We start from the raw sequence: 19,687 nt of genomic DNA, 5'->3' as shown, positions 1-19,687 counted from the left end.
GCCGATCCCAGCCCCAGGTGCAGATGGGCAGCCCATCCGGCGCCGCTGGGCCCCCCCCACCCGAGCAGGGCCCCCCGCCAACCCCCCCCAGCACAGGCAAAGGGACCACCCCCCCAAGCCAAGCCAGACCACCACCCCACCCCCCCACCACGCACCCCCACACCCAAGCCCAGAGGACCACGCAGCGCCCCAGCCCGCCCCACCCAGGCACCGGACCCGACCCCCCGACCAACGGAGCCCCCCACCGCCCCCGCCAGGCACCGGAAGCCCCGACCCCCACCCCAAACCACGGCAGAAGGGCAAGGAGCAGCGACGACCAGGCCCTCCACCCCCTAAGTCATGGAGTCAACCACAGGAGACCAGAGAGACTGAATTCTTTCAAAGTTACTTGAGCTTTGGGCTGACATTTTTTCCAAGCTGATATGATCAAACAGCAGATTTCTGTGTTGACTTATGTTTATATTTTTCTTGTTTTTCCAATTTATTAAAATAGTTTTTTTGGCAATACAAAGAGTTATGAAAATGATAGATGCTAATCCTTCTTCTATATCGATGGCACTCATGTCACCAAGCACACAAAGTGACGGTGAGGCAGTGATTGAAACCTTAAGCCAGACTGATAAATCGGCACATACCTGCTGCCAGAGAGCCCTGACAGGAGTGCAGAACCACAGTGCGTGCATGTAGCTGTCGGGTAGATTATTATCACAGTGCTCGCAAATGTCTGAGTTACTGAGACCCATCTTGAACATCCTCTGTCCAGTGTAGTAAATTCTGTGAAGAGTTTTGAGATGGATTAGCTGCAGATTTGGACTTTTTGTCAGTTTAAAGGTGTTTAGACAAAGTTCTGACCAGAAGCTTTCATCTGTGCTGATGCTCAAATCTGCATCCCATTTTTTTGTTGGAAGGGCAATATTGTTATCTAAATTACATAAAAGTTTGTATATTTTGGAGAGAGTTCTATTCATTGAAAAATTAATCAGAGTGGTAACTACATCTGGTAGCTTTAAATCGTCGTCTTTAATTTTATACTTTTTAGTAATACTTGATTTAAGTTGCTGATATTCCAAGAAGTTATTTATTCCATGTTTGTCTTGAAGTTCCTGGGGGGTTATGAATCTTCTATCAATAATTACGTGCTCTAGTTGTTTTATGCCCCCTGCTTGCCAAGCTGGGAAGTGAATCATTTTTTTGTTAATAAGGATGTCCGGGTTGTTCCAGATGGGTGTCATTTTGCACGGTTGAATTGATGATTTTGATATTTTGAGAAATTCCCACCAGGCTGTTAAGGTGGCATTTATATTAATGCTTTTGAAACAATCCTGTTTTTTAACTGTTTGGCTAATAAATGGTAGCTGTGACAGGTTGATCTTTCCACATAACACCTGTTCCAAGTCTAACCATGAGTTGGTTTCTGGATTATTTTTTAACCATTTTAAGATATATTGTAATCTATTTGCAAGAAAGTATTTGTGGAAATTAGGTAGTTCTAATCCTCCACAGCTTTTTGCAGATTTTAAAGTTTTTAGACTAATTCTTGCAGGTTTGTTGTTCCATAGAAAGCTTGATATGGATGAGTCTAATGTTTTGAACCATTTTAATGGCGGTTGTGTGGGAATCATTGAGAAGAGATAATTAACCTTGGGTAAGATTTTCATTTTAACCGTGGCTACCTTGCCCATAAGGGACAGAGGCAGGTTGGTCCAGCGTGTTAGATCGTCCTGTATGCTTTTCAGTAATGGGGTGTGGTTTAGCTGCACCAGTTCTGATAGTTTGGGGGAAAAGTAGATACCCAGATATTTGATATTTCCTGTTTTAACTGGAATTGTGAATCTTTGTTCCATATTCCTGTTGAGTGGTAATAAAACAGACTTATTCCAATTAATGGAATAGTCTGATATGGAGGAGAATTCATTTATGATCATTGCTGTTTCATTTACAGAATGTAAATTCCTTAAAAACAGTAATATGTCATCCGCATAAAGACTAATTTTATGATGGCTGTGTTTGGTTTTTATTCCTATAATGCTCTCATTCTGTCTTATTGCTGCAGCTAAAGGCTCAATGAATATAGCAAAAAGAGAAGGAGAGAGTGGGCAGCCCTGTCTGGTTCCTCTTCCAAGAAAAAACCTGTTTGAAGTCTGTTTATTAGTTCTAACTGATGCATTGGGGTTGTGATATAATATTTTGATCCAATTGATGAATGCTTCTCCAAAACCAAACTTATGGAGGGCAGCAATAAGGAACTTCCAATTAACTCTGTCAAAGGCTTTTTCAGCATCCAGCGATAGTACCGTCATTTCCTGTTTTTTAATGGTGGCAAAGTCTATTATATTAACAAGTCTACGGACATTATCATCCGAGTGTCTGCCTTTGATGAATCCAGTCTGGTCGAAGTGAATTATGTGAGGAGTGATTTTTTCTATTCTCTGTGCTAGTGCTTTGCAGATAATTTTTACATCTGCATTGATTAAAGAAATGGGGCGATAGCTTGAAGGACTAGTGGGATCTTTGTCTGGTTTTAGAAGAAGAATTATGTTGGCTGAGTTCATGTTAGGTGGCATTGATTGGCTCTCATTAATAGATGTGACAGTTTTATAAAATGTTGGTGCCAGTTGTTCCCAGAATTCTTTATAAAACTCAGCAGGAAAGCCATCAGGCCCTGGTGCTTTACCATTGGGCATAAGTAACAGAGCTTCATGAAGTTCAGACGGCAAGAGCGGAGAATCTAAGTTTGTGATTTGATCCTCATTTAGCCTGGGTAGGTTTACATTATTAAGAAATGGGTCAATACTTTGCTCTGACGGATTGATCTGCGGTGTGTACAGGTTTTTATAAAAGTTTTCAAATTCGTTATTAATTTTGACCGGGTCATGGGTGACATTTCCTGTTTGGTCCATAATAGAGGTGATTGATGATTTTTCTCTGTTAATTTTAAGCTGATTAGCCAGAAATTTGCCAGATTTATTAGAGTTTTCAAATCTTTCAAGTCGTAGCCTTTGTATTTGAAATTGTGTTTGTTTATTAATGATGTCATTTAACTGCAGCTTTAAATTTTTCAGATCTCCCAGAATGTGTTCCTGTGCAGAAGCAGCATAAGCAGTCTCCAGGGTTTTGATTTTATTTTCTAATTCTAATAAATCTGCTTTCTCTTTGCGTTTTTTGTGCGTTGAATAAGAAATGATTTTCCCTCTCATGACTGCCTTTGCTGCTTCCCAAAGAACGCACGGTGGGATGTCTGGAGTATTGTTGAAGTCTAAGAAGGTTGCCCACTCTTTTTTAAAGAATTCAAGAAATTCCTGGTCCTTTAACAGAGACGTATTAAACCTCCAGGTTGTACCAGAGGGTGTGGATTTTTCCCTAGAAATGTTTACAGAGACTGGTGCATGATCACTGATAATAATTGGATGGATATTGGAGCTTTGAATATTTTTTAAAAGAGAGTTACTGATTAATAAATAGTCTAAACGGGAGTGTGAATAGTGAACTGGAGAAAAAAAGGTGAACCCTTTAGTGCTTGGGTGACATGAGCGCCACGCGTCGCAGAGACCCAGATCATTCATGTACTGCTTTAGAATACTTGCAGACCGCCATGTACGCTGGTTTGCTGCTGTGCTGAGTCTGTCAAGTTCAGGGTCCAAAACAAGGTTGAAGTCTCCTCCTATAATGATTGTGGAGTCAGAGTGAGCTGAGAGTGAGGTGAAGAATCTGTGAAAGAAGGAAGAGTCGTCAACATTAGGACCATAAATACTCACTATACAATAGTCCTTATTCTGAATGGATATATTAATGATTACAAATCTGCCTTCTGGGTCAGTAACTGTATCCTTATGAGTAAAATTAAGATTTTTATTAATTAAAACAGCAACTCCTCTTTGTTTGGAGTTGTAACTGGCAGAGTATATAACTGGAAATTGTAAGCAGCACATAAGGTGATTCAAAGAATCTGATAAATGGGTCTCCTGCAGTAGAGCTATATCTGCTTTTAGACCATCCAGGTGATTTAACACTTTCAGTCTCTTTGGCTCAGAGCCAAGTCCACGCACATTCCAGCTAACGATGTTAAGACTGTTCATAACTGCTCTGACTGAAAAGGTGTAAAGCTAAGTAGTGCTTGTGTGCCAGTCCGTGTGCGCGTGCCCGCATTTGAGAAGCGCTGTGCGCGTGAACGTTTTCTGGTTATGTGAGCTGCGTGTCGCGTGCGTCCTATGAGAGCCTGTGTGAGGTGATTGCAGTATGTCAGCGTGTGTGTGCGGGATCGCATGTGCACGCCCCTGTGTGCGCTTGTGTGAGCGCGCGCCCGTTCCGTGCATAAATAAATACTTACCGAGGATGAGTTGCTTCCAGGTGATTTACATATAATGAGGGGGGAGAGGGGGGGGGAGAGTAAAGGAAAGAAAAAAAGAGATAGAAGGGAAAACGAAAACAACAACAAAACAACAATAGAAACATCAGTGGGACTGAAGTGACGAAGAAAAAAAAAAAGACTGTTTTCCTGCGATCGAGGTGTGGATTATTGATGATCCGGTTTTCCATTCATTGAAGTAAGTTTAGCGGGTTTCTTCTGGGCAGCGCAGATGTTCTCAGCGCGGGTCTAAAAGCCTTCAGCACAGCCAGGGGGTGATCTCCGGGTCCCGGAACAGCCGGCCGTCCACGTAAAGTTTGTCAACGGCCACAATCGCTCTCGAACCAGCAGCAAGATGCTTCCTCCTCAGCGGGAACAGGATCTTCCTTCTACGGAGGATTTCTGCCGGGAACTGGTCATTAACGCTGTAATGCGTGCCTCTCAGTTCCCGTCCGCGGCCCTTCACCAACTCCTTCTGTTTGAAATGTTCGAATTTAGCCACAATAGGACGCGGGCGCTGGTGGTCGGACCTTCTTCCTCCGAGGCGGTGAACCCTGTGGAAGGAGATCTTCTGCACCTCCTCCTTGGGGAGCTTCAGGTGGACCTGTAAAAAGGATCTCACGGTGGCTTCGGGGTCTTCTCCTACCTCCTCTGGAACCCCCGCGACCACTAGATTGTCCCTCATGCTCCTCGACTGAAGATCCAGGAGGGTTTCCTTGATGGATCGGTTCTCCTCGGAGAGACGGGCGGTGTCATTGCCCAGGATCTTGACGGTCTCTCTGAGGGCCTGGTTCTCCGCTGCGAGCTCCCGCACCTGCTGCTGGCTGAATTCCAGAGACTCCCGCAGACCTTGAAATTCTCTATGGAGGATCTCCAGCAGATTGAGGCGGCCATCAAAGCTGGAGAGCTTTTTGTCAATCGAATCCAGGATATCGCTCATTCCGCTGCCTGGAGAGGACACAGCCCCGGGAGAGTCCTCAGGCCGTTCACGCTTGGCGGAGGGGGTGGTGGTGGCGGTTCTGGGCTTCACCATGTTGCAGGTATTAAAACACTCGTCAATGAAATTCTCCAGGTCCTCCAGGCTGACAGAAGCTTAATACTCTTAACAGGTTATGTTAGTTAGCAGGAAATGTTTTAATATGGCGGAAAAATGAAACAAGATCGAAAATGTTTGTTCAAATGCTTACGCGCCGCCAAGTCGACTCACCACACTCGTCTCGCTGGGTCTCGCGATACTACAGCATCACGCGATCCTTGTTGTTGTTTTGTTATATTTAAAGCAAATCATGGGTTTCAAACAGTCGAAGACTGTAAGGTGTATGTCACATACAAACACAGACACTGTCAAACAGCAAAGAAGGAGGGAGGGGGAGGCAGGAGAGGGACAGCGCGAGTTCTGCTGGCCACGCCTTCATCTGTTCCACACATGAGAAACCACCTCAATAGCCAGCTGGAAGAGGTTTTTACCATTTATGGTCAAGTTCTTCAGTCTTTGTGCTTGCTTGCACTTGTTCCGTTTTCCCGTTTGTCCACTGGAACAGTCCAGTTGATCCATTCAGGCCAAAGATGTTTGTCATTTCACCTCAGGGTGAAAACATTTGTGGTCCCGGACCAGCCAATCACAGAGCAGAAACCAGAAAAGATCCACCTGAACACATTTCCAGAGGAATAATGTGACTTTTGTAGACTTTGTAAAAAATGTCCAGAGTTCCTCACAGACAGAAACTGTTTTCCCACAGTTCAAATCTCCAGTGAGGCTGAAGAAGCTTCAAATTTCTGCTTCAACATCAAGAGTTGAACATCTGAACATCCTTTCTGGACCGTCAGTGAAGGTTCTCAACTATCCAGGTGACATTTCACTCATCCAGGAGGCTTCATCAGGACTCAACTTTAAGATGTTTTTGGTAGATATTTGTCCACAAAAACAACCCATCAACTCTTCAGAGAAAAACTAAAACATATTAGGCTTAAAATACATAAAACCATCACAGTCTTAATCCCATTCAAAATGGTATTTTTATAAAACCATGTTAGAAGTCTAGAACCGCTTTGAATTCTGATGTTCTTCCATCGATGGAACAGTTTGTTCTAGAAACTATTTTCATAGAAACCAGTAGGAATTCAGCTGTTCTAGAGGTTCTACCATTGGTAGAACAGCCTTAGTACTGAGAGAACAACATGAAGAACTGAATAAAATGCTGCACCTGAACCAGAAAACACTGAATCTGCAGCAACAGTTGACCGCTGAACCAAACCCTTTGAGGCAACAGTTGCAGTTCCTTCAGAGAACAGTGGGTTTTGGTTCTGCAGCAGCAGAATGTTCCTTCACACCAACAGAACCTCCCATTCTAGACACTGAGACTCGTAGATGTTCTGAAACTGGACCACCAACCCAACACTGAATCCAGAGAAATCCATCCACCTCAGAACAAAACCGCCGTTCTGTCAGGAAGGGGGCGGGGTCATTGAGTCAAGTCAAACCAAGACGTCAGGTTGTTTTTGCACGCCAAACAGAAGAGTGAGCACGGTGAAAGTGGCTTTAGCTGGTGAAGTCATGCAGACACCTGGAGGCTGAAAGAGAAAAGTCCCAACAAGAAAACTGCAGTTTTTCTGCCAGCAGGAGGACAGTTGGAGACTTTCAGAGTAGAAAGGATGGTTGGAATCTTCTATGGTTTTAGTAAATGTGTTTAGACATGCATGAATAACACCAGTGGGGCTCTTTAGGGGGACATTTGTTAACCAAAACCACAGTTTCAGCAGCTCAATGCTGCTCATAGATCACCATCCACTGCTTTGAATGCAGTCAGTGTGGATAGAGAACGGAGATGAACCTCAAAGCTGGAAATGAAATTCACTTTGGAGTCTGACAAATACTGAAACCTGCAAGAAAGACTTTGAGTCATTTTAACTCAGGCTTGGAGCAGAATTTGTGACAACATTCATGTATTGAGAGGGTTAGGGTTAGTAAAGAGAAGCAGGTCAGAGCTGCACCTCTGAGGAGAATGTGCCACCGTTACATGCACATCATTATTGTCCAGCATTTGGGTTCAATGCTGTGACACACAAATGAAGAAACCGTTTTAAACCTGTTCAGAAACAAAACAACCCAACAGATCAACAGGTTTTGGTTGGGATGCATTCTGTAGTCTAGACCTCACCCATTGTTGACCAAGTTTGGGTCTGAGCAGAGTTTGTTCCTCTAAATGAGGATGAACTATCCTCATACAGGTTGGTGTGAAAAGAAGAAGCAACCAAACGGAGGGAGACTTCACCCCCCCACCATGTTTACCACAGGGTTGCTTTAACAAAAAATATGTTCTTTTCTCTCAAAATGACTAAAATGAAACCATCCAGTTATAGAAATGTCCACCTTTCAGGGATCAGGACACGTTTCTGTTCAGAATATAAACTTCCTCCGTTTATATTCAACCCGGTTCTGAGATGAAAACCCAAACCGAGTGCAGAGAAACCCATAAGGCCTGGTTCCTCCAGAGTCCAGAGAAAATTACTACATTCAAAAAGATTTTTCATGCACCATTCAACAGACATTCCATAGGGAGTCTCTACTTCCTGCTAGAGATCAAAGCATAGCATGGTTTTCAAAATAAAGCTAGATGGTTTTCAGCACTGTTCATTTTACACTCAAACCCGTAATGGAACAGAAATCTCAGGTAATCTGAGTACAGGACGGCATCAATGCACCCAGAAAGTGAAGATCCCAGGTGTGTAATGCTGTGGTGGTCTGGGGGAGTGCTGTGGCGGCGCCCCCCTGTGGTCAGGCCCAGAGCTGGAATAAATGGATCCCCAAAATACCATTTCCTCACAGCAGAGCAGATGCTTCTCAGAGGATTTCAGTTTCATGAGTCATGTTGGTGAACCCAGAGGGATGGAGGGAGGGTTCAGGGTCAGGAATCCATTGTTCTTTGGAACAATGTTCAGTATTTAAACCATTTTTTCAAGCAGCCGTTTTGGCCATCAACTTTGCCGTGCGTTTCATTTGCTCAGAAACTCATTTTGGTAGTTTGGTGTTCTTTGAGGATTCCTGCAAACAACTTTGGTTCCATCAAGTGAAGTTTCTGCCTCAGTGGGACGGTGCACATCCTTCTAGAAACAGGCTTTGAATGCAGCACCTGACCATTTCTACAGACTTAGTGAATCTCAGGAACAGAGTTTGGAACTTTTCCTTTGGCCAGACGCTTTAACCACAGCTTTTCCATCCAGTTTGAAGTGGAATCTGTTTGCAGACATGCTTGTATTTTCATGGCTCCCATTGGTCCAGTTTATTCTCTAGTTGGCTTTCAGTCTGAGTTGAAGCCTTTGTTCACGTTCCTCCAATGGTCCGGTCCATTTATCCAGGTCCACACGTCTTCCTGTTTGGGTCACAGTTCCTCAGGACTTTCACAGCTTTTTGCCATTTCTTGCTCTCCAATGTGTTTGTTGTTCTTCCATGAATCAGGCTTTGTGGGTTTTAGAGACACATCTTCATCTGTTGTGTCCACACAGTTCCTGATGAGTCTGTCCACTGCAGAACCACTTTGGAAGGAAACAGGTTCATGTTTAACACTTTATAAACCCAACATGACAGCTTTATATGAAGACATGATGACATATTCAGAGGTAATGTTAAACCCTCTGCTGGGAGGCCTCCCATCACACTACAATAGTTGGAATAAAAACTAACATTTTCTGGAGCATTAACTAAAAAGTTCAAGTTTGGCAGAGTCTATTCTAACTTCACCTGCTTTTCTTTTGCATTTATTAGTTTAATTATGTTTTATATACAAGTCTAGTTTGGTTTTAGCGTTACACTAAGCTGCACCTTTGTTTTATTTACTGAATGATTTATAGATAATTAGGTTAATATTGGATTTTAGTTTAACTTTGAGAACAAAAAAGGAAAAGTTTTCTAGAAAAGCTGAGAATAGTTTGAGATGAAAGGATTTAAAGGAAACCCAGACGAGAACGAAGCGCAGAAGAGCAAAGATCCATGCAGACGGACAAAAAAGAAAACCACAGGAAAGACGAGGAATCACAAGATGAAGAAACAAGAAGAGGATCCAGAAAACCAGAACCCAGAGACCCAACATGAAGCCCAGAGGCGGAGCATCCAGGTGGACGCTCCAGGAACTAGAACACCAGTGGACCCAGAAAGACAGACCAGTGGGGAACCAGAGAAGCAGAGTTCCCAACCATGCATCACCGTGACAACCATGCATCACCGTGACAGGTGGGTGTGGCCAACGGTGCATGCAGCCCTCCCTGATCTACAGCTCCCTGGTTGTGGGCTGGGCTTTCACATTCACGACCGCATCAACAGAACCTGAAGAACCAAAGACCAAACCTTGGGACCAGAACGTGTTCACTGACTCTAAATCAACTAGTTCAAAGAAAACCAGAACCAGACCAAGAACATTTATCACAACCAAACCCTGTTTCAAACAGTCCAAACTGGACTGAACCATCACAGAAATGTAGTTTTCTAAACCAGCACGTTAACAAAAGACAAACTGATGAGATGAGGTGTGTTCATACTATTTTAAAAGGATGTAAGAATGTTTGAGAATCAAAAGACATCCCATTCTGATCTATAGATCCATCTATACATAGATATCTATACATATATAGATCTATAGATCTGCTTGAAATAAACCAACCACAGCGGGAAGGCCGAGCGCACGGAAACAAAGATAAAAATGGTTCTTACCTGTTGCAGCTCTACCTGGGAAAAAAACGGCACAGACCGATCCAATCACAGTGGAAGAAGCAGAATAGGAGATTCTGACCCTGATTGACCTCCAGACCACAGAGTCAAACCAACAACCTACTGATTCAGCTCCAGACCCACAACCACAACCTCTGCTAGACCTGAGAGCCGCTGCAGGTCAGAGGACGGCCATCAAACTACAGACCTCCAGGAGTTCATCAGGATCATTCAGGAACTACACTGATCCTGACCAGACCGGACTCTTCCAAACCTCCAACACTAAAGCCTGACGCTGAACCTCCACTAAACAAAAAAGGAAATGGCGTTGAAGGTGACTTTACCACAGAGGAGGAGGAGCTTAGTGGAACCGCATCAAAACACAGTTGATGCATCATGGAAGTTTTTCTCTCTGTTGATGGAAAAACTTCCATCAACATGTCTTTCAAAGGCTGCCAAAAGTACATGAGCGTGTCCAAGACAATCATCTCCTTCATCGACCACCGCCTGGATGACCATGGGAAACACTCCTCTGTCCAGGTCGAAGTTCAGATCTTCTTCTTTCCACTCGGTTAAGTCTATTTTGAAAGATGGCATGGAGAACTGCTGATTTACCCCCCGCTTGTAATGGACCGTTTCAGATACCAGGGTTGGATCCTTTGGAGTGTACGCAGGCATGCCGTTGACACAGTTGATGCATCATGAAAACAAATTTAAAAACCTCCGAATGATCGGAGTTTCATGGAGGCAAAAAGAAACAAAGAATGTAAAGAGGGGCGACACGGCGCCAGAAGGTCAGACGGGGGCGACACGGCGCCAGAAGGAAAGACTCAGCAGCTAAGAGCTGGACGACCTACCTTTAGAGGACTCCGATGGTAAAATGTGGGTGTGTGCATTAAAACTGACTTACCGTCTGGAAGATCCGTACAGAAATGAAGTTTCCAAAATGGCCGAACATTTGAAATGATTCTGAGCTCAAAAACAAACTACAGATTGTTCTGAGGAAGCCCAGAAGTGGGAGACACACTGCAGCTTCTGGACCAGATTCTAGTTGATTTGCCACTAAGAAATATTTAGGAAGTCAGTGGAAGGAGGACGGAACCTAGAAGTTCAGGCAGAACTTGATGATCTGGGAAGGTTTTGGCACCAAAACACATTTCAGCGGGAAAGATCCTGAAAGCACCACTTCCATCCTCACTGGGACAGAAACACTCAGCAGAGCGTCCAACAACACAGGAAGTCACCTTCAACGCCAGCTTAGAGACAGAGGAAAAGAGCGGCGCGGCGGCCAAACCAAGAAAAGAAGGACTTACTGGTTGGAGATCTTCCTGAGGAGAAGAAGAGAAGAAAAGAGTTTTAGAAATGGGCTCTGGAGGAATAAACTACAAGCAGACATTTAGAGTCAAAGCGCTGATGGCGCCGCCATCCTAAAGCCTCCGTGATTGGCCGGCTTCCAGGGCTTCAACCGGACAGACGGCTGGAAAGGTTACCTCTTTGTTTGGTTCCACTTCTCCTTTTCCAGTACAGGCGCCGCTCTTCCAGCAAGGAATTCTGGGAAAGATCAGAGTACAGCCGCAGTCAGGCTCTGCTTTAGAATCAGGATCAGCAAAAACCAGATTTGAAGAAAACATTGAAAGTTTGAATTCAGTTATTAAAAAGTAAACACTAAACTAGAATGAACGTTTTTATGAAAAGTGTAAAATAAAAATAAAAATGAATAGGTTTTTCAATTACTAAAAATGAAAGAAAAAAAACGTTAAACTGTTACTACATGAAAAGTAATATTTATCTGGAACAGCTGCAGTTTTTTATTTTCAGCTCTCATTTCTTTTTATAATTTTATTTCAAGTATTGATGTTTTAAAGCATTTCGTCCCACAAATGTAAAGTGAAGCCAAATATTGTTAACATTCTGGCATCTTTACTCTCAATGATGCTGTTAGATTTACATTTTGCTGATGATGATGTAATATTTAGAGTATTTCAGCAGAGAATCCGTTTAAACCAAATTAGAATCTGGAGAATCCAAAATCCAACAGCTGTTCACAAAATCCAGCAGTAAAGACATTAAAGAAAATATGAAGCACAGAGTTTATTAAACTACACCTTTAAAATTTAAAATATTTATTAATAAAAAGCCTGATAGTGATTTGAAATAAAATGTAGAGCAAAAAGAAAACTGTTTTCAGGAACTAAGTCTTTCCGGAACCGAACCTTCTCTGAAGTTCTCCAGCAGCTCCAGAACAGAAACGTCACATTTCTCCCCAAAGTTCCGGATTTTCACCAACAACCCGAGCAGAATGAAGAACCACTGACCTGCAGCTCCGCCGCGTCCCGCAGAACCGAACCGAACACTGCTGACACACCTGGACCCCCTCACCTTAATGAGCTCTCAGCGGCAGAGGGAGGAGGGGGCGGGGTCACGTGACCAGCCGCTCCTCGGGGAGACCAACCAATCGCTTTGAAGATGAGATGGTGACGCAATAAGGCGGCGATTCAAAGCTGCTTTGATCATTTTCCTTCATGTTTTTGTGCTTTGGATGTGCTTATTCAATACAGTTTTTAAAAGTTATTTTCTACGAAAAAATACAAATCAAATAAAAAAGAGGAGGTCAGGTTTCAAGTTTTTTAAATTTTATTATTTTTAAATTTGAGGGACAAAACTGAGTTCCAAAAGTTTATTTTAAACCAAAGGATAGCAATTAAGATCATAATTGTATATTTGGTTTTAATAGTAAGAATAATGTTGAGAAATTAAATAAAATAAAAACATGTAGTTTGAGATTTTCCCCTGCTTTATCTGTCATCTTATCTTCTGTAAGACAAGAACGTACTAACAAATTCAGTCAGTTATGAACTCTGAAGTTGAAAAAGCATGATTTCATTTTGTCCTGAAATACACTTTTTAAAGTTACTTAAGTAAATGAACTGAGAGTCTGTATCTGTAACTGCTGCTAAATCATTTATTATTATTCCCATCAAAACCTTAGTTGTTGTCAGAGGGACTTCAAATTATTTAATGTATCAAAGTCTCTTTATTACTCACTGATACCCTTTTTGTTATCTATTACTTTGATTTTAAAAACTTCATTTCTCTTCTGTGGTGGTCGTCATGGTAACAGTCTGGAGTAGAGCTGCACGATATGAGCAAAACTTGGGATATGCGATATTAGTGATCAATATAGCGATAAAGATATAATTTGCGGTACATAAACAAAGAGCTAAACAACCAAAAACATCATTACCATTTCATTACAGTTTAAAAATTATACTCCAAATGACCGTCGTTGACGTAGGAGGCAAACATCTAACATAAAAGGCTCATCTGATTGGTCAACAACGTGAAACGGTCCATCCAATTGGTCAAATGCATAAATGGATTTATTTGATTCATTAAATGCTTCAAGCTGCCATAGGATTGTTTTAGCCCATTTAAGGAAACCATTTATTGTGATTTCTGCTGACTTTTGTGATATGCATGTTGCACAGTTTGATATTGTGATGACGATAAACTTGCGGTAAATTGTGCTCGCCTATGTCTGGAGATTTGCAGGAAAATCTGGTATCTCAGTCCAACCTTTTGCTCTTCTTCTTGCTCTTTTGCGTGTGATTTTGTCACGGTGTCCCCGGCTGACTCCTCCCCCTCATCAGCTACACCTGATGCCTCCAGCTGCACCTCCTCATCCTCGTCTGGCCGCAGGTTCTTAAGGAGACCACGGACCTGTAATCAACGCTAGTTCGTTGTACTCCCACGGTGCATCTCTGGCATAGTTACGATTCTCGTGCATGTTTGCTACGTCCTCGACTAACCTAGCCTGTCTTTACCTCGTCTCAGGATCGCATCTCCGTTTGGACCCCTTTGGTGGCTGCTTACCTCTCGCTGGTCACGTCCCGACGCTCCTCTGGCTTTCCTTCTCGGATCCAACGGTTGTCGCCGCCAGGACCCTCCAACCACGTCCGCTGTCTACCACAGTAAACCTGGGACTCAGTTTCATCCTCCCTGCCGTATCAAAACCAGTTACCACTTACCTTTCTGCCTGCCTTGTGTCCTTCCGGGTTCCAGCACTTGAGTCTGCCTAAGCCTGCTAGCCATGACAGATTCTTCCATTTGTTTTTAATTTATGGGTCAGAGGTCAAGGCGACAGACACAGAAGTTGAATCTGCCTCATTTTATCGTTGGTGAGGCAAAGTAGCAGTTGAACCTTTTGCTGATGTCGTTTTAATCTGGCGCTGAGATGTCTGATCCGGTCTGATGCTGGAATTCTCCTTCAGACTGTCAAATTGTTTGTCCTGTTTTTAAAAAAATGTGGTGCTTTAAGAATGTTCTTTGTCTAATGGTGGACAATGTTATGCTGCTCCGTTATCTGACTGTTTTTATTCCTGTCATTCCTGATTAAACCAACATTTAAAATCAAATCCATCTTCTTCTTCTTCTGTCAGACGGCTGTCTTCCTGCAGAACATCAAACCAAAGCTGGATCTGTTTGTTCAGCAGCTGCTGGATGTTCTCTGAACGTTCTACGAGTCTTCAAACACGTTCTGCAAACTCCCTCTGAAGATGAGCAGCTTGGAGGAAGAGGAGGATGGAGCAGAGTCCTTAAAGAGTGACCAGTCCAAAAGGTCAACCTGAGAACTTCAGACATGATTCCCACACCCTGCAAACGCTGCACTGAATTCTGGGAAACTGAGTTTGTTTTCAGAAAGGACCTTCAGAGTCTGTGTTAATGCAGCATGTTTGGAGACTTCCAAATAAGCTGCATCCCTTGTGTTCACCAAATGAAAGAGTGTCGGAAGAAGACTGCAGCTGGCGCCCAAAACATGTCAAAGGAGGCAGGAATGTTTGAAACCCGTCTGAGGAAAAGCCTCAAACACCAGCATGTGGAGCTGCAGCAGCTGTGCTGCTCACTCCTCAGTAAGAAATGCTGCTATTGGCTGACCTGGAAGGAGCTTTATGACCATTTATGAGCTTTATGACATCACATAATTTGCACATTATTTAAATAGATCCTTTCAAAGCAAATTGGTTAAACATTCAGTTGAAACACAAAACCTTCTAGTGACGGCAAAGCGGTCCAAAGATGCATTTTGTTGGGTTACTTTATAGTTTTGAAGGAGAGCGTGAAGGTTATTTTTCAAATCTCACTCCGTAAAACTGGGTGGGGTGAGTCACCTACTGACCTCACACCTTGGGGTGGGCGTGTCCTCACCACTGTACCTGCTCCGTGAGAAAAGAACTGACAGAACTGCTTTCAAATTAGTCTCCAAACAGCAGAGAAGTCCACAGATCTGTCTCTATTGCTTCTAAGAAAGTGAATCGCCAAAGGGGGTTTGGAAAGTCGTTAAAGGTCACGAAGGTCGCCGGGTTGGCAACACAAGGAAGCTGCTCCGTCTCTGTTTGTAAAAGGAGGAGGAGGAGGAGGAGTCTCTGCTCACGTGGTGAAAGTGAAGAGACCTGGAAGCAGAGCAGAGCAGAAGAGCTGAGCAGGAAAAGGAAAACATTTGAGTCCTAAACTGCTGCTGGTCTGTGTTGATCTGCGTGTGAGACGGTTGTGTTTCTGCAGAACGACAAACTAAACAAGGATCTGATCTTTTGCAGCTTTTTGGGCTTCAGAAGGGTGTGGTTCTGCTCTGCTGTTGCTGTGACTCATGTTGCTGCAGGCTGTTTGGTGGGAATCCTCTGTCCTCAGGATCTGAGCTGTTCAATTCCCACTGCGACTAAAGATGAGATGTTCCGAGGAAGAGGAGGGAAACGAGCCCAAGTCCACGGAGGCTGATGGATCCACAGTGCGGCATCCAAACTTCAAAGGCCGTGGATCTTTGGACGCAGAGTAAGTCAGAGTCTGTGGAGTGTCTGTGTGAATGCATGGACACACACACATCAGGATTAAAAAGGAACTCCTGTTCCTTCACAACAGCTGGCACAGATCAGGCTGAACCGTATTTTTGGATGAATGAATCGATTGTGAGAACAAAAGCTGTTCACCTGAGACTACGGCTGTGTCCGAATTCCCACCCTAACTTTTCTAACTAGTAAAAAACCATATAGTGCTACTGTGTAGTGCCCTGGATTTTAAAAGTAATTTAAAAACCATGCTTATATTTTTTTTTCCTTTTTTCAACGGCGGACATGACGTCATTGATTTCACAAAGTTCAAATCGGTTACGACGGGGGTTGAGGGACGCACCCAGACACAGAGAGGAGGAGGCAGAAGGTTCCAGGAACACAGGTCTTTAATAACTAAAGAGTCCAAAACTAAACAAAAACCCAGGCAGGCAGGCAGGCAGGCAGGCAGGCAGGCAGGAAGGCAGGCAGGCAGACTCGAAATACAAGACACAGGAACTCAAGTACATCAGACTACATCAACCTATGGAGCAGCAGAGGAGGAAGGGAAAGACAGGACCTAAATACATACAAACAAAGGAGACACAGGTGGAAACAATGAGGGCAGATGGGGACCAAAAGTAAAACTCGAAAACACGACACAACACAGGAACCTTTCAAAATAAAACAGGAAATTAACTCAAAACATGGCAGAACAATGAGAGAACCAAAACACAAAAGCAAGAGAAACCAAAATCGTAACATAACCCCCCCCCCCAAGGAACCGTTTGGCGGGTCAAGCTTGGAGTCCAGAACATGAAGGTGGGACCAACAACCAGCTGATGGCTCTGGCCAGGAAACTGGAACTGGCGGCTTAGGCCAGGGTGAGGCAGGCACGAGTTGGGGTGCATCTGGCACCCCTGGAAGCAGGGGCAAAGTTGGGGTGCTATGAGGCCCAAAAATCTAATTCATATGAGCATTTTGCAATGATTATTCATGAGTCCACTGTCTTCTGAAGCCAAAAATGTTGATGGTTTATTAAAAAAAATACATTTTTTTGGCAAAAACTGTTCCGACTCGATGCATTGTGGTCTATATTCACCAATCTAGTGAGTATCTATGCACACTGGTTTTTCGCTGAGACTTGGGAAATTTCTAGGGCATTGGATTTGGGATTTGTAGATCCGTTATTAGATCCTATATCCCACATTGGCGGGAAACACCACATCATCATCATCCTGAGCATCGGATTCCCACAAAGACACGTTTGCTCTTCACTTCACAACTGAGTGCACAACAACCAACCACATCCTTAAGAAGACACAACTGTGCTATCGGCACAACTAATGATAAACCTACTGGTCAAGGTAAAAAAGACCAAGGAGGATGGGACTGACTTCAGGAGGAGGTTTTTACTGCACCTCCCTCATGCCTCATGTGCAGAGGGACGTTGGGATCATCACCACCGCCAGCAAAAAGACTGCAGACCATGGTGAAGACAGCACCCCCCCATGGATGCCTTCCACCCTTGCCTCACTTGAAGAGATGTTTGGATTGTTGAGTTTTCATCGAATGTCTTGCTCCCTATAGGGATGCCAGATGCTGTTTAGTGCCCCCCCCCGCTCTAGTCTGAAACACTTCAGTGCTTCAGAACAAACTGCTGCTTCACTGTTCTGCCCACAAACACTTGAACAATTAACAAAGACACTTTATTTCACAAGTACTGCCGTTAACTGTTGCCGAAGTCAGTGTTTGCCTCGCCAACTTTATTCTGTCTTCATTACAGAAGAACAACTTCCTCTAACGTATCCCAGATACTGAGGTCATTTCTGTTACTACTCATGCTGCTCAATGTGGAAAAGACCAGAGAGATGGTGATGGACTCCAGGAAGAAACCACCAGCTTCCAGCCTCTCAGCATCTTGGGCAGAGATGTGGTAGAGGTAGAGGAGGACAAGTATTTGGGAGTAACCATCGACAACAGACTGAGCTGGAAGAGCAACACACTGCTGTGTGTAAGAAGGCCAGCAGCAGACTCTACTTCCTGAGGAGACCAAGGTCCTTCAACGTGTGCAGCAGGATGCTCAAGATTTTCTATCAGTCTGTTCTGGCCAGGACTCTGTTCTTCTCAGTGGTCTGCTGGGGGGAGGGGCAGCATATCTACCAGGGACACCAATAGACTGAACAAACTGATCAGAAGTGCTGGCTCCGTAATCGGATGTAAAACGGACACGTTTGAATCTGTGATGGAGAGGGGGACTTTAAATAAGCTCATATCCATCATGGATAATCCTGAGCATCCTCTCCATCCTGTTCTTGACGGTCAGTGGTAGGGTTGTGCCGATGGACGATATCATCGTCCATCGTGATGGGTGACTGACATCCCGATGGAGAGACCACCATCGTGATGCCACGCCCCCGCCACGTTGCGCGCCGACACCATAAGCCGCGGTTACATGCACAAAATATCTTGATGGGATCAATGGTCGGATTTGAATCCAACCGTGTACATGGGCCCAGAAAAATGTTTTCAGAATATAAAAACGTTCACTAAGGTCACAATTTCCGTCGGAATAAATCATCCGCACATGCGCAGTAGGGTTTGAAAACCGGAAGGATATAGATTCCGCCGAGCGGTTTTTTTTTTCAAACTTTATTGAATGTAACAATTCAATACAAAACAATGTTAAACAGCGCCTAGCAGCTATATACATTGACATGTCAGCTCGGTAATATACGAGACGATCTTCTAAACGTGCTTTTAATAATGTTACGGTTATTATGAAACACCTGTTCGCTCATCATTTGAATTTTAATCCGTGTGGTCAGTGCTTTTTCTGAACGAAGCCAGGATTAGCAGTATGCTAACACGGGCTAACAACATTAGCTTTGGGTGCTGCTGCTTGCTGGCTGCACGTAAACATGTAAGAATAACATCAGCCTTTATTTAGTCGGGACACGACTGGAAACACAAATCCACGTGATCGTTTGAATGTTTTCTAAGGACTGAGTGACATTTCTGCTTTGAAGCTCAAACCGCTGTGTGTGTGCTGACGATCCGAGCTGTGCACAGACACACACTTTTAGACCCGGTTCTGAGTTCGGTTGCTTGTACCCCTAGAGCTGCGGGACGGATCGCAGTCTTAAATCTCCCACACATAGCGCTCATGTACCCCCCCCCCCCCTTCCCATCAAACACAAAGCTGTAAGTCCACGCTCCGCCGGTCCACTTCACTAGTTAAGTGCGGGAGCGGACTACTTCTTTTCTATTTTGTTACTTTTTTTGTTAAAGTCACTTCCCTCCGTTTATACTGGATCATCGCGGATTAGTCATTAGTTGGGAAATAAAATGAAAAAAGCAAGAAAACGAATAGCAGTTATATAAGAACGAAAAATGTAAAAAATACCCCCCCCCAACCCCCCCACCCCCGACGATGTCATCGTCCATCCCGATGGTTGACGGTAAACATCGTCAACGGCCAATTTAAGGGACATCGCCCAACCCTAGTCAGCGGAGCTCCTTCTCCAAGAGGCAAAGGCAGCTTCACTGTCACACAAACCGCTACAGGAGATCTTTCCTACTTCACTCCATTGGACTCTATAACTTGTCATCCATTTTCATTAGACAAAGTCATTTAAGGTCTGTCCCTTTCTCTCCAGAGCTGTTATGCAAACCAACTGTTTTTCAGTGATGTTCCTTTCTGATTGATTGTTCTGTTCTCTGTTGTCATACATTGTTTGTATGCAGTGGCGGTTTTTGATATGGGCGATGTGGGCGGTCGCCCAGGGCGGCACTTCATAGGGGGCGGCATTTGTCGTGCCT

The 19,687-nt window shown here is 43.9% G+C and overlaps 2 long non-coding RNA genes across 2 annotated transcripts in view; both read right to left on the bottom strand.

Moving 5' to 3' along the window:
• The window catches only part of LOC144981599 (uncharacterized), a 383,701-nt gene that overhangs the window by 166,353 nt on the left and 197,661 nt on the right, over positions 1-19,687 (bottom strand). The gene's annotated exons all lie outside the window — the stretch shown is intronic.
• On the bottom strand, positions 6,825-12,461 carry LOC144981600 (uncharacterized). Its single transcript, XR_013647205.1, has 4 exons — positions 12,362-12,461; positions 11,537-11,597; positions 11,360-11,374; positions 6,825-8,878 (listed from the first exon to the last, which is right to left on the bottom strand). It is a non-coding gene; the product is annotated as an uncharacterized LOC144981600 (long non-coding RNA).

This window comes from Oryzias latipes, chromosome 13 (genome assembly GCF_053564925.1).
Source record: "Oryzias latipes strain Hd-rR chromosome 13, Olatipes_Hd-rR_3.1".
Taxonomy (NCBI): Eukaryota; Metazoa; Chordata; class Actinopteri; order Beloniformes; family Adrianichthyidae; genus Oryzias; species Oryzias latipes.
Note: the sequence above shows the minus strand (reverse complement) of the source record. Positions and strands in the feature narration are given on the sequence as shown.